The sequence below is a fragment of the Rattus rattus genome, chromosome 5, assembly GCF_011064425.1.
Source record: "Rattus rattus isolate New Zealand chromosome 5, Rrattus_CSIRO_v1, whole genome shotgun sequence".
NCBI lineage: Eukaryota > Metazoa > Chordata > Mammalia > Rodentia > Muridae > Rattus > Rattus rattus.
The window spans coordinates 137,897,126-137,911,069 of record NC_046158.1 but is presented as its reverse complement, the minus strand read 5'-3'; the positions used below and the strand labels follow the sequence as shown (position 1 = coordinate 137,911,069).

The 13,944-nt window shown below is 50.2% G+C and overlaps 1 non-coding gene across 1 annotated transcript; it reads left to right on the top strand.

Annotated features, from left to right (window-relative positions):
- The first annotated feature begins 892 nt into the window (after positions 1 to 892).
- Positions 893 to 1,034, top strand: LOC116902652. Its single transcript, XR_004388217.1, has one exon. It is a non-coding gene; the product is annotated as a U4 spliceosomal RNA (small nuclear RNA).
- Positions 1,035 to 13,944: the final 12,910 nt, after the last annotated feature.

Here is a 13,944-nt window from a genome sequence, read left to right as displayed (position 1 = left end):
ACCCTGGCTACATAGTGAGTCAAAGCCATCCTGGGCTACATAGTCAGAGCTGTCTCAGACAACCAAAGGAAAGTGAAAAACAACATGCGTAGTGTCTGTCCATAAAGGCCTCAGGAAGATGCTTGGCCTGCCGCAAGTGTCGTCTGGATCAGTACAGAACGGTGCTGACACTGGACGCGGTGCCTGGCATATCCTGCTACAGTGTCCATGGTCCCATCCTTGTCCTGGAGGAGCAGACAATTATGCGATTAGGCAACAGGTAGGGAAGGCTGAGAGGTTATGGATCAAGACAATAGAGTGTGCGTGCCGCTGGCTGGAAGAGAGGGCTTCATGGTAGAACACTTCAGAAGCGAGTCTCCAATGGGTGTGGGATGATGCACACCTTTAATCCCAGCACCGGGAAGGCAGAGGCAGGCAGATCTCTGAGTTCAAGGCTAGCCTGGTCTACAAAGTGAATTCCAGGATAGCCAGGGAGGGATATCCTGAGAAACCCTGTCTCAAAAGAGGAAGGAGGAAGAGGAGGTGGAGGAGGAAGATAGTTCAGCAGACTGAGGCTAGGCTGAGGGTCAGGGGCACCGCCAAGACACCTGCTCACCACCTGTGTCCTGTAGTCCATACGCACGGCCACAGGGGGAGGCCACTTATCACACACACGCTGGCAATTGACCGCATGCATCTCAGAATTCAGGCTGGGCTGAGCCACTGGAGTGGTTAATGCGACTCTCGTTCACAACATGGGCTCATAAGGAAAGGAATTGACCACAAGTATGTCCTTGTGACAGGCGCCGTAGCCATGATCAAGAGCCCTCGAGAAAGAGACAGGGACAGAGATTAGCATCAGGTGAGGCTAATTTATATTTATATATATATTTTTACAATTTGATAATTACTAAGCTTTGTGCAGTGGCAGCATCAAGGCCAATGAGGTTTATCCGAGGAGCGATTATTGCTACCTGAAAACTTTTCCCAATACCCCCACCATGACGGCTTGAAATACAGTCAGCATTGGCAACTTTTGACAGTCTCTACAGAGACTGAACACTTTAAAATTTACTAACACAACATAATTTTACATATTATTTTTTTTTTCTTTTTCTTTTTCTTTTTTCTTTTTTTCGGAGCTGGGGACCGAACCCAGGGCCTTGTGCTTGCTAGGCAAGCGCCCTACCACTGAGCTAAATCCCCAACCCCAATTTTACATATTATTAACATATGATATAATTAACATAAATATAAATGCACATATACATTTATATTATATGTAAATATAAAATTATGTTTATCTTATAAATTATGTAAATTATACTTTCACAGATTTATATTTATGCTACATCAGAAAGGGTCTGGAGGAAAGGACAGCCTAGCTTCCTTCCTCCGGGATCAACTCTCAGAGCCTGTCCAGGAAAAAGGAGGATTTACAGCCAGGTACCCAAAGTGTTCAAGAATTTATTGTTGTTGTTGTTGCTGCTGCTGCTGCTGCTGCTGTTTTAAGACATTTTCTCGTTGTAGCCCTACTGTGCTCCTTTAATCCTAGCACTTGGGCAAGTGGGAGGGGCAAGCAGAAACAGGCAGGTCTCTCTGAGTTCAAGGTCAGCCTGACCTACAGAGTGAGTTCCAGGACAGCCAGGGATACACAGAGAACTGCTGCCTCAAAAGACCAAAACCAACCAAGCAAAAAACAATAATCATTATTTTAAAATATAATAATAATAATAATATTTTTTTAAAAGATAGGGTCTTGTGAAGCTCATGCTGGCCTCAAACTAGCAATGAAGCGAGGTGCTTGACTTTCTAACTGCCCCCACCTCCCAAGGGCTGCGATTGCAGGCATGGGTGCCCTCCCATCCAGTCTGTGCAGTGCCGGGGACCAAACCCAGAGCCTTGTGCATCCTGGGCAAGCACACTATATATCCAGAGTGGGGAATTCTGTTCTGTTCCCCAGCTGGCTGAGGCTACCCTGCCATCCTGACCCCAGGCTGTCCTGCCTTCCTGAACACTCAACGTCCATCACTCCACCAGAAGACAGAGGACCTTTCCTGCCCCGAGCCTGGCAAGTGGGAGGCGAGGAGGTGAAGACTTAAAGAGTAGGGATGTCATAGAGGGTTATCAGTGTATTGGGGGTGAGAAGGTTGCTTCCTGCAAAATGGCTGTGAGGGCCGGGTGGCTGGGCTGCCCCAGGCCCATCTTCTGCTCATTCATTGATGGAGACTTGGAAAAAAAATACTGATTTTTTTTCCCTAGCACTGGAGACAGAGAGCAATCTGGGTTGCTATGCAACCAGCGCCTGTGCCCAGCAGATAACACCAGAGGAATTAACTGTCCTTGTCCTGCTCAGGCTCCAGAGGAGGGGTTGATGCCAGTGGTTGGACCGTAGCCTCCCCCACCTGCCAACCTCTGGCTCCATTATAGAGGGGGGGAACCCGGAGCCAGGTCCCAATCCCTTGCTTCTAAAGCATCTGAAGGGGACCCCTTGCCTCCAGCTTAGGGGGTGCCTGGCTTCGGGGTGAGGAGGGGCCCTCTGAGCCCTTAGACCCTGGACCTCCCTGCCTGCTTTGATCTGCAAATGAGCTGTGAATTCAAAACAAACCTGGACTGGAAGGGAAGCTGTGAGGAGGCCCCGGCTGTTGACAGGCTGTTGAGGGGCTAGCCAGGGCTGGAAACAAGATGGGCAGAATGAGGCCATCTCCTGGGGCTGCAGAAGGCCTGTGTGCATGCTGGCCTCGCTCCTGTACCAAGCCTCCAGGCCCAAGGAGGGACAGGGCTGGGGTGAGAGCCAGGTCATTCTGGACAAGACAGGACTTCTTGGAACTGCCAGGGCCTTGGCATTCTGGGAAGAAAAAGAACTGTCAGACCCAAGGTCTGGAGAACTGAATGCAGCCAGTCTAAGGGACTTGGGAGCAATGGGTGGGACCTAGGGGGATGTAGCATACCTCGTGGGCTGCAGTGAGTCAGTGATGCAGCTCCCTGCAGAAAGCCCTGAGCCGTTGGTGAACACGATCCACTCAGGAGCTGAGGACTCCAGAAGCCACACCCCTCTTCCCAGGAGCAAGGCGCCTGACCCTGGAGATGTAGTATCCTAACCTCTGTTTCTTTGTTTCTATCCTGGGCAATGCAGAGATGACTCAGAGTCTCTTTTCTAAAATTTAGCCCCCAGAATGGTAAATAAGTTTCTTTTTCCACTTTCATATAAATAATGTTATTCGCTTAGTGTGGGCAAGTCGGATTGTGTGATGGCAAGACCTGGGGTCCAATGCACTCAGAGCTGTGTAACCTTGGACCAGTCACTTGACCTCTCTGAACATCAGTCATGTGTGTCTCTTCCCTGAACATGTCCTGAGGATGGAAGGGATTGCGTGCCAGGTTGAGCTCATGACAAACTGCCTTCACTGTGGGTGAAAGCAGGCTGAGTGTTGGTTCTTTCTTTTGGTTCAGACTCAGGGGGTAGGAGTGGAGGGTATATGGTGCATGGAAGTCATGACTGCTGTCTTTTTGACAGGAGCTAGGTGCCAAAGGATTGCAAGGTCTAAGCTGCAGGTCACTACTCCCAGGGCCAGAAGATGCAGACTGGTGATGAGAGAACTTCCTCTGGCCCAGGAGAATTCCACAACCTCAGAGGCCAAGTTGACAGGCTTTCCCTCCAGGCTGGCAGGAGCCCCCATCCCCACCGGCCCTCTGGGTTCCTTCCCCTCCTTGCCCCACTTCCTGAGCAAAAGTCTTGTTTCCACGTTGCCATGGCTACCATTTACTTGCACACTCTCACACCAGGCTCCAAGCTAACAGGCTTGGTGGGCATTATTAACTCATTTGTTCGGAACAGCAGCTGAACTTGAACCTTGTTTTTAACCCTTTGAGGTCATCCTAAAACTTTATTTCGCATAGACAGCGTTTCTGAAGAGTAAACGCTCTTGTTTTAACCGCACGGGTCCCAGAATTTGGACAAATGTTAAGATAATCCATGCAATCCTCTCAGCTCTGTTAGCCCTCCAGATCACGCCGCAGATCCTTCCCTCCCACAGGCTGTCTGTCTGTCTCTCTGTCCTCTTTTCCTTTCTTTTATGCAGAGCTACAGGTGAACCCAGGGTCTTGGACACACTAGGCAAGCAATTGAATCACTGAGCCCATAAACGTGCTTTCTGACTTGTGGGTTCATTTTGACTTAGAAAATTATTTTATTTATTATAATGTGTGTGTGTGTGTGTGTGTGTGTGTGTGTGTGTGTGTTTGTGTGTGAGTGTGATGTATCTGTGTGTGGGGCTGTGTGCCACTGCTTATGTGAGGCAGTCAGAGAATAACTTTGTGGAGTCAGTTCATTCCAGGAACCGAACTCAGGTCATGAGGTTTGTGCAGCAAGCACACTTTCTAGGCTGAGCCCTCTCACAGGCCCCTCGTTTAGACTTTTCTACATCATAAGGACAGAACCAGTGTCCGTTGCCTGCCTGCCTTCTCCTGCCTTGGGCTTGTCCCTTTTCAGAGGATTATTTTTACATGAACACTGTGCTTTAATTATACCTGCCTGTCCCCTTTAATTATGGAGTAGTTGCTCCGAACTGATTTGTGAGCAGAGAAGCCTATGAGGAACCCACAGATGCCAACCTCTGTCATCTTGGGCCTCTGTCCCTCAGAACTATGAAGACAGTTGAGTTCATGGTGTTAGGCTAGGACCGTCTATGAGCATTCACTCCAGGACCTGAGACCCAGCAACTCGCCCAAGGCTCTGAAGTTCCACTAAGAGCTACAGGGATTCCTCAGCCCTAAAGCCCCTTGGTTGCCCAATCTTCAGCAGCCTTTGGATGTAAGGTTCCTACTGCCTGCCCATAGGTGAAACTCCAGCCATCGAATCTTTAACAGTTTCATTTGGAGATCTGGCAACCTGAAAAAGGGATTGGTCAACACCCCCAAAGACCCATCGTCCACTTCTTTAGCCAGTGGATTGCCTAGGGAGGGCAATCAGTAGATCGTTTTAAAGTTAGTCTTGACCTTCAGGGGGGTCATAAATGCCACGACTGACAAATCAAGTCTTCTATTCCTCCCAAGCCAAGATGGGTAGTCTGGATGCCTTCTAGGCTGAACGTTCGTTCAGAACAAGCACGTTCTCCACATATGCAGGAGATTCCTTCCTCCAAATGAAGGGCAAGTGTGCCCTGTGCTGGAGAAGATGGAGTATCCCTGACTTCAGACCCTTACCAGCCCTAGGTCTCAGCAGAGGAGGCTGGGGGATGGCCAGAATTGGAGCTCTCCTGGCCAGAAGAACTGCAGGATATTAAACCTATAAGTAGTTAGGGATCCATTTAGTCTAGACTGTGAGGTGTTTTAGCTTCGCCCGGCAGGGTTATTGTCTTAGTTTAGAGCTTTAATGCTGTGAACAGACACCATGACCAAGGCAACTCCTATAAGGACAACATTTAATGGGGGCTGGCTTACAGGTTCAGAGGTTCAGTCCATTTTCATCAAGGCAGGAGCATGGCAGCATCCAGGCAGGTACAGGAGGAGGTGAGAGTTCAACATCTTGTTCTGAAGGCAAACAGAAGCCTGGCTTCCAGACAGCTAGGACAAGGTTCTTAAAGCCCACTCCCACAGTGACACACCTACTCCATTAAGGCCACACCTCCTGATAGTGCCACTCCCTGGGCCAAGTGTATTCAAACCACCAGTTACCTTGGAGTTGTAGACAAGGCCAAGTTGTATAATTGGGGCTTTGGGTCCATGCCCTCTGTGGTGACCCAGGCTTACCTTTACTCTGGTCTTAGTTTCCTTCAGCCAAGGGGTGTCTCGGATCCTGTTGACATCTCTCCTTTAAGGGGTGGGGCATAGAGGGGAATGACTGCCTGGTCTGCTTCTTAAAGTTAAAGTATGACATCAGCTGGCCTCAGAAGGATGTAAACACCAGCCTCATGGTCTGTCTTTCTGAGGTGTGGTTAGTGTCTAACAAAAGCAAACAGTGACAGTGACAAACACTGACATGTAATTGGTAAGACAGTAAACCAGTCACTTGACTGGACTTCTGAGGGGTCACCCACAGTGGGCCTGGGTGTTCAACTTCTTTCTGAGGCTAGTCGAGGCTGTGCTTTCTCAGCAAGGTGATCCTGGGCCTCAGTGGGGTCCTCCACACTGGGTGGGTCCCACTAGGAGTTCTGGAAACCGATGTCTGACTAGAGGTTAGCTGCTGTAAGCTTAGAAGGGGCAGTGGGAGTGACTGAAGGGGTCACATCTGATTTTCCCAGTGGCCCTAGTCTGTTAGCTGATCTTTATTACCTAAGCACTGGCAATGTAGGAAACATGGGCCTGCTACGTTTCTGTAAAAAGGGAAGGTTTCCTGTGTGCCTGACCATAAGGAGGTAGCCAGGAGCTGTAAGCACCAGTGATCAGCCTCCTGAGCTGGCTGCTTACGGGGGAGTTTTGGGGTGGGGGTTGCTAACAAGCAGACTGCCCTGTCTACCTCTTCACAGGGCACATGGTTGTTCTAGGGGATCTCCTCTGCTGAGGATCTTTGAGCTTGTGGCATCACCTACCTGGCTTTTATCCACATCCATCCTTTAAAAGTTGGACATGGGGCTCTAGAGAGTTGGCTAAGCAGTTAAGAGCACTGGCTGCTCTTTTAGGGGACCCCGGTTCAATTCCCAGCACCCACGCAGCAGCTCACAATTTTCAGTAACTCCAGTTTCAGGGGATCCAATGCCCTCTTCTGGCCTTTGTGGACACCAGACACACACACGATACACAGATGTACATGAAGCCAAAGACCCATACACATAAAATTAAATAAATATTCTTCGATGGCTCAGTGGTTAAAGAGCACTGACTGTTCTCCCAGAGGTCCTGAGTTCAAATCCCAGCAGCCACAATAAATCTTAAAAAAAAAAGATTTTTTAAAAAGATTTATTTACTTATTATATATAAGTACACTGTCGCTGTCTTCAGACACACCAGAAGAGGGCATCGGATCCCATTACAGATGGTTGTGAGCCACCGTGTGGTTGCTGGGAATTGAACTCAGGACCTCTGGAAGAGCAGTCAGTGCTCTTAACCGCTAAGCCATCTCTCCAGCCCCATAATTTTTAAAAACATGTGCGTGTGTGAGAGTATGTGTGTGTGTGTGCATGTGCGTGTGTGTGAGTATGTGTGTGTGTGTGCACATGCATGTGCACATGCATGCACTCTGTGATACACATGACATGTGGAGGTCAAACCACCATCCAGAGTCTTTTCTGTCCTTCTACCATGTGGGGCCACTGGGACACCTTGCTGGCCCTGATAGGTTTCAAATGGCATGTGTAACACATACCACAAATGTGGTTCAATAAGTATGACACCACAGAATTTCTTTAAAATTGAACCTTAATAAAAGTTAAGTAAGTTAACTTTTAAAAATTAATTTTAAAAAATCTGGCCACAAACGGAAGGAATTACCAAAGGAAAAGCCAAAGGCTCTCTCTGAGATCTGTTATTCTCAAAATGTCTGCTTGGCCAGACCAGGCCTGAGCAGACCCCAGCATCCCTTGGGGTTCCAAGTGGAACAGGGTTAGGGTAGCCCAAGGAAAGCAGCATGGAGCCGGTATCTGGAGTGTGCAGACCAAGAAGAAATGTGAGCCGCCCTCAGGGAAGGGGAGACCAAGGCTGCTGCTGGGGCCAGAGGACAAGGCTTGCCAAGGGCTCTGCTCAGGGCCTGGCTTGGAGCTGGGGCGGGGGCCGTTTGCCATTTCTCCACTTCTTACTTTGAGCTGTAGCCATAAGGCACAGGGTTCCATGAAAGGTAAAGAATGCAGAGGGTGTGTGTGTGTGTGTGTGTGTGTGTGTGTGTGTGTGTGTGTGTGTGATATTTTTCATAAAGAAGAAAAATCTTAACGAGAGGAGAAAGTGGGGTTTCCTGCACTTCCCCATCGCTTGCAGCCCTTTTCTGCTTGCTCCCACCCACCCCTCTCTGTGACTCACTCCCACCCTCCCCTCGGATCCATCAGGGCCCATTGTTCTCTGGTCTCCTCAGTCCAAAGCTCTTGATGGATTTGGTAATTGGGGTAATTACGGTAATTTTTACCTTAAAGACAGACAGCTGCGGATTCCCTATTGGGGAGCCCCTCCCTGGGCCGCCTGCCAGTATTCAGGGACAAAGACAAGTGGCTGGGAAGGGGTGGGAGCAATGCATAGACTGTCCCTCTGGCAGCCCACAGTGGGGGCTGGGACAGCACAGTCTCATTTTCCTCTCTACCACCCTGCCTTGGTTGTAAGGATTTGCCAACACACACACACACACACACACACACACACACACACACACACACACACACACACACACACACACACACTTTTCCCTTTCAGCCTAAAAACCCAGGCAGATGAACCCCACTGTTCCCGGTGCGCGGATAAAGTCCCTGAACGACGCCTAAAAGGTTCCCTTGCACCCATCCTTGTACTCTCTAAGGACGAGGGATGAGAAAGAAAGACGTCCTTGAGTATCGTTTGCCCAAAACCTGGAAGCACCTGCCAGGCTCGGAGGAAGCAGAGCCCGCGCTGCTCTGCCCCCAGCGGCACCATGTGGAACTGCATTCTAATTCACTGCCCGAGTCGCCAACAGCGCTGGAGAAGATCCCTGAACCCTGAACTCTCGCTCTGCCTTCGGGATTTCAATGTAGAAGGGGTCTCAGAGAGCAGAGGTATCACCCAAGGCCACCAAGAATGTGTGACACCACATACGCACACACACTGGATTTTGACAGTGAGAGCCCCATGCAGATGCCAGCAGGGCAGGCTTTTGCTGAGACATTAGTTCTGTTTAGGGGGAGCGGAGGGAGCCCTTCGGTACAAGTTGGTGGTTTCCTTCTTCCAAACCCTCCTGAAATCACCTCATCTGCTCCTCACCAGGCAACTCACTGTTCATCACCCAGGATATCCCAGCCTGCAACATCTGTGTCAGGAAACAACTTCCTTACACTTTAGTTCCGAGCACACCGCTTCCCACAGGCTCGGGGAGGGGAGGCGGGCCTTCCACCTGTCGCTCACTTACCCGTGAGCCTCCCTTTAAACTCTACTGTACATAAGCATCACATCTCTGGAAGCTCCCCTCTCTCCATACATTGCCGGGGCGGGGTGGGGGTTCCAGGACTGTCCAGCTTCCCCACTCCACATATTGAGGAACCCTGCCCCCTTCCACCACCCCCATCCTGTCCTTCTCGGTTGCCAGTTGTAATCACACAGCAGTTTGTGAGGTGCCGCGTGTTAACGTTTCTCATTTCTTCCACCAGACTGCAGACTCTAGAGGAAATGCGGCCTCTGTTCGGTATCCTGTAGCTGAGAGAGGTGGTCTGAGCTGTCCCTCTGCCCCAGCCTCCTGAAGGCCTCTCTGATTCATACACCCTGGGTGAATTTCAAGGCGACTCTGGCTAGAATTTTCCAGCTCCTTCTATTTGCAGGTCTTTGCGACCAGCAGTCCCCGTGGCTGCTTCCTTTACAGCAATTTGGAACCTGTATGTCCCTGTTGATGCGTCATCGGTCTATTCCACTAACCACGCCTCCTGGGTACCCATGACGTCTGTTCATGTCACCGGGTGCTCTATCCAAGGTCTTGTCTGTCACGGAGGTGGTTAGCTGCACTTGGACAGCGCTGGGATTGCGGAGAAATCTGTCCCCCACCCCCACCCCCGTCGTTCCCACCCTCTCACCCCCACCTCAGCAGCTCTTAACCGGGAACAGGAATCCGCAGGATACAGTCTACCGCTAGGGGGACGGACACACGACTGAGGTGCGGAACTCCCAGTAGCTTTGAGCCCCAGTTGGCCTCAGGCCTGCTTTGCATGGCCCATATCTGGACCGCTCTAAACCGCACACGTTCCTGGCCTCCTCTCTCCTCTCTATCCATTTGATTTTCTCACAATGTGATGCCTTTCATCTCTGGATTGATGTCTGTCTTATCTATGAACTCTGTGCATGCTGGGTCCTTTCCTGCCCTTTGCAGCACCCATAAGTCTCTCACCACAGCTGCTGAAAGACTTCAGACCCCCACTCCATCCCCCCTGTTCTCTCTGTAGCTTGAGCACAGAGTACTGGGCAGACTACCCGCAGCCTGCACGGACAGAATAAGATCCAAGGCTGTGTCTGATGCTGTGTAGCCCTGCTAAATGCTGCCTCTGTCCTAGAAGCATGCCATTGGTCACCAAGCTATTCTCATCTCCTACTTGACATCACTGCCACCCTTTGCTCTTCCCACTTGAGGACATCTGGCTAATTCCCATCATTCTTCCTCTCAAATATGTGGGAGTGGGGACCTTAGCAAACTTATGTCAGTCCCTTTGCAGACGGCACAGTGTCTTGAACATCTAGACTTTCGACCTGCCGCCACGTGCTTCCTAGTGAGGGCTGTCTTCCTGCCTTCAGGCTTCTGCCCCTTCTCTGTGTCCTCGCCTGGCCTTTCCTGTGTGCTTTGGGTGGGGAGAGGACTCCCATGAAACCCCCTCTTCCTGTCAGGGCATCAATACCATTGACTAGCGCCCAACACTGTGGCCTCTTGGCACTTTAATTAACTTCAATTTGGATATGAAGCACCTTAAAGGCTTCCTTTCCAAATACAGTCTCTTGGGGGTCAGAGCTTCAACATATGGGTCTGGGGAGGATGTGGTTTGGTTTCTAACAACGCTGTAAGAGACTTGGGACTTCAGCCCAGACTGCAAAGAGCATGGAGGAGCTGGGCTCCCACTGTGAGTTGCACTAAGCCGGCAGAGGGGTAGCTGTGGGATCATTAATCATGAAGATGGCACTGACTGGAGAACGATGAGTTCTCAGATACCACGGAAGATGAATGGGGTAACGGACATGTGATTAAACTGGGCTCCTCCCCCACCGCCAGGGCTTACTGCCTGCAGCTTAGCACACAGCCAAACGGGGCTCCCACAGAACATCCAGCGCACGTGCTCACCTCCTGCCAAGGTTAACACCATTCCAACCACAGAACTTTTGGTCATTCCTGCTAGTTGAGGAGAAAGTGGGTGTGGTATGGACTGAGACCAACACAGATGCTGAGACCCGTGAGAGTAGAAGTTACCACTGCAGGCTGCCTGGTTCCCCTTAAGGGGGTGGTTCGGAGAACGGTGCTACAAACGAACGTTTCCCATGAGTTTTCTCTTCTGTGTCTGCCAAACAGGCAGGTCAGAGTAAGGTCAGGTGGAGGCAGAGAACAAAACGTGAACACATTCGTTCATCCAGGAGACCAGTTTCAACTGTGCATTTAGAATGTTGTTGAATCCACAAATGCAAGAAAACCCCTAATTGGTGTCTGCCCCTGAGGGGCTGCTCCCCAGTCAGGGAGACAGAGTGAAAACTCAGTCCACAAGACTATTGCAGGCAGTGCTAAATGCTAAGAAAAAATTAACAGTGGAAATACGCATGTACGAGAGAGAAAGAGAGAGAGAGAGAGAGAGAGAGAGAGAGAGAGACAGAGACAGAGACAGAGACAGAGACAGAGACAGAGAAGGGGACGCAAAGGAACAACCTCAAGTGGGGCGGCCTCTTGGAGAAGGGACATGTGACCTGAGACCTGACATGGGAGGAGCTGTGGAAAAGGAGACAAGTCCAAGGGTAGCCGCTCTGGAGCAGAAATGGACTTGGGTTCCCTGGGGACCTAGAAGGAGGTGCATGCATCCGGTTGTGCAAAGGCAGATGACTGTGAAGAGGTAGAATCAGGGACATAGGCAGTCTGGAGGCTGGGGAACGGATCGGGACACTGCTTTAAATGCTCGAGAGGTTGTCAGTGCAGAGCTTTTCCCACGATTGAGATTGTCACCATCACCATCATCACCATCATCACCATCATCACCATCATCACCATCACCACCATCATCACCATCACCATCACCATCACCATCATCATCATCATCGTGGTCATTGTCAATTACTCCCACCCCCACCATTATCCTCACTAATCACCACCATCACCACCAATCACCACTTTCACCATCACCACCAATCACCACTTTCACCATCACCATCAGCCTCCATTACCGCCGGCACCTCTGTTACATACAGTGGGCCTGAAGAAGTGCTGTCAGTTGCATGTAAGTCTTTCTACAGAGATTTGCAGCACTGCTCCATGAAGACCTAACTTAGGAGTGTGCGGTGCACACCAGTGGCATCTCAGACCCCACCACAGCAGCTAAGCATCCCTCAGGTGCCCATGAGCAGCTGACGGGAAGGCAAAGGCCACGCTAAAAGCAGTTAACCTATCTTCACGCCATTTCGGTTTCTGTCCATAATGTCTGACCTTTGTCTTCTGTCCGTAACGTCTGACCACATTCAGTTCCTGAGTTCTTTAAGTCTGATTTGGACTTAAAGACTTATGATTTGGAAGCTTGCACACTTCTAAAAATCACATATAAACCTAGTGCAATATTGATCTGGAGCTGAAAAAATGGCTCACTCTTTCAAAGAGCCTGGCTTTGATTCTAACACCCACACAGCAGCTCACCACCATGTGTAATTCTAGTTCTCAGGGACTGGATGCCTTCTGATCTCTGTGGGCGCCTGGCATGCAAAGGGTGCATAGACATTCACGCAGGCAAAATGCCCAAGCACAGAAAAAACGTATTTAAATGATTTGTCTTTACACAGTCAGAGCATCCAACAGAGAACCACCATTGCCACCATCACCACCATTGCTACCATAACCACCATTACTACCATAACCACCATTGCTACCATAACCACCATTGCTACCACAACCATCACCACCATCACCATCACCATCACCATCACCATCACCATCACCATCACCACAGGATCACCACCACCACCATCACCACCACCACCATCACCACCATCACCATCACCACCATCACCACCACCACCACTACCAGCAGCAGCCATAGGATGAAGCAGATGTTATCAGTGCAAACCCATGTCCATCCCTCCAGCATTCACAGAGTCCTTGTACAGTAACTAACCAGTTTGAACTGTACCAGTATCCGCAGTCAAGAGCTCTTTGGCAGTCAGAGTCACTCTGCAAGACCCTCAGATGGCCTGGAAGTGCATGGGAGCCATGCCCATCGTAGTCGGGAGCAGCCTGTATTCAGTGCCTGGACTTGACTCCTTCCTCTGTGCTCCTCATGTGCCCGCCATCCTTGTTCTTTACCCTGGGATGGGGTGACTCAAATGGACAGCATCTATATTGTTTCTCAGGGTCCCTCAGCAGAAGTAAGCTCTATGTGTCCATTACGACAACTTGTTTGATAATGTACCCGCTAATGATGGCCTCCGCTTCCTTCTCATATACTCACTCTCCAGACTCCTGGGAGCACCACTCTCCAGACTCCCGGGAGCACCACTCTCCAGACTCCCGGGAGCACCACTTGCTCTTCCAGCTTTGTCTCAGAGTCTACTGAGTAGAGCTGAAATGGAGACACTGGAGATGGAGTTCGTAAACTTTTGGCATAAATTAGATGCTCAACATAGTCATTATTGAATGAATGACTAAATGGATGGATGGATGGATGGATGGATGGATGGATGGATGGATGGATGGATGAGGCTTTACTTCCCCTGAAGAGAAGACAAACTTGGGCAGGAAAAAGAGCTAGGGTCATAAGTGGTAGGTGTTGGGAGTGCCAGAAGTTCACCCTTGACCTTAAGCAATTGCTGCCCTTCCTGTCAGGGCTCCCTACTCTAAGCACTGCCCCTGGCCCTGCTGAACGGGGTGAAGGTGTAACCAGACCCAGAGGCATAGCACAGAAGTTTTTCACAGCTCCAGTCGGCTGCCACAAAGACTACACTCACCGGGAGCCAGGCTAGGAAGAACAGGTGAACTGGGCTTTGAGCTAGCTGTGCATTTAATGCTGAAGCAACTTACTATGCTACAAGATAACACAGTTCTGTAAAACAGCACTTAAGACACAGGCGTGCAAAGGGAAGTCCGTCACCTGTGCAGCTATCCTAGGGCTGTCTGTGGCATCTTTAGGGTCTCAGAGA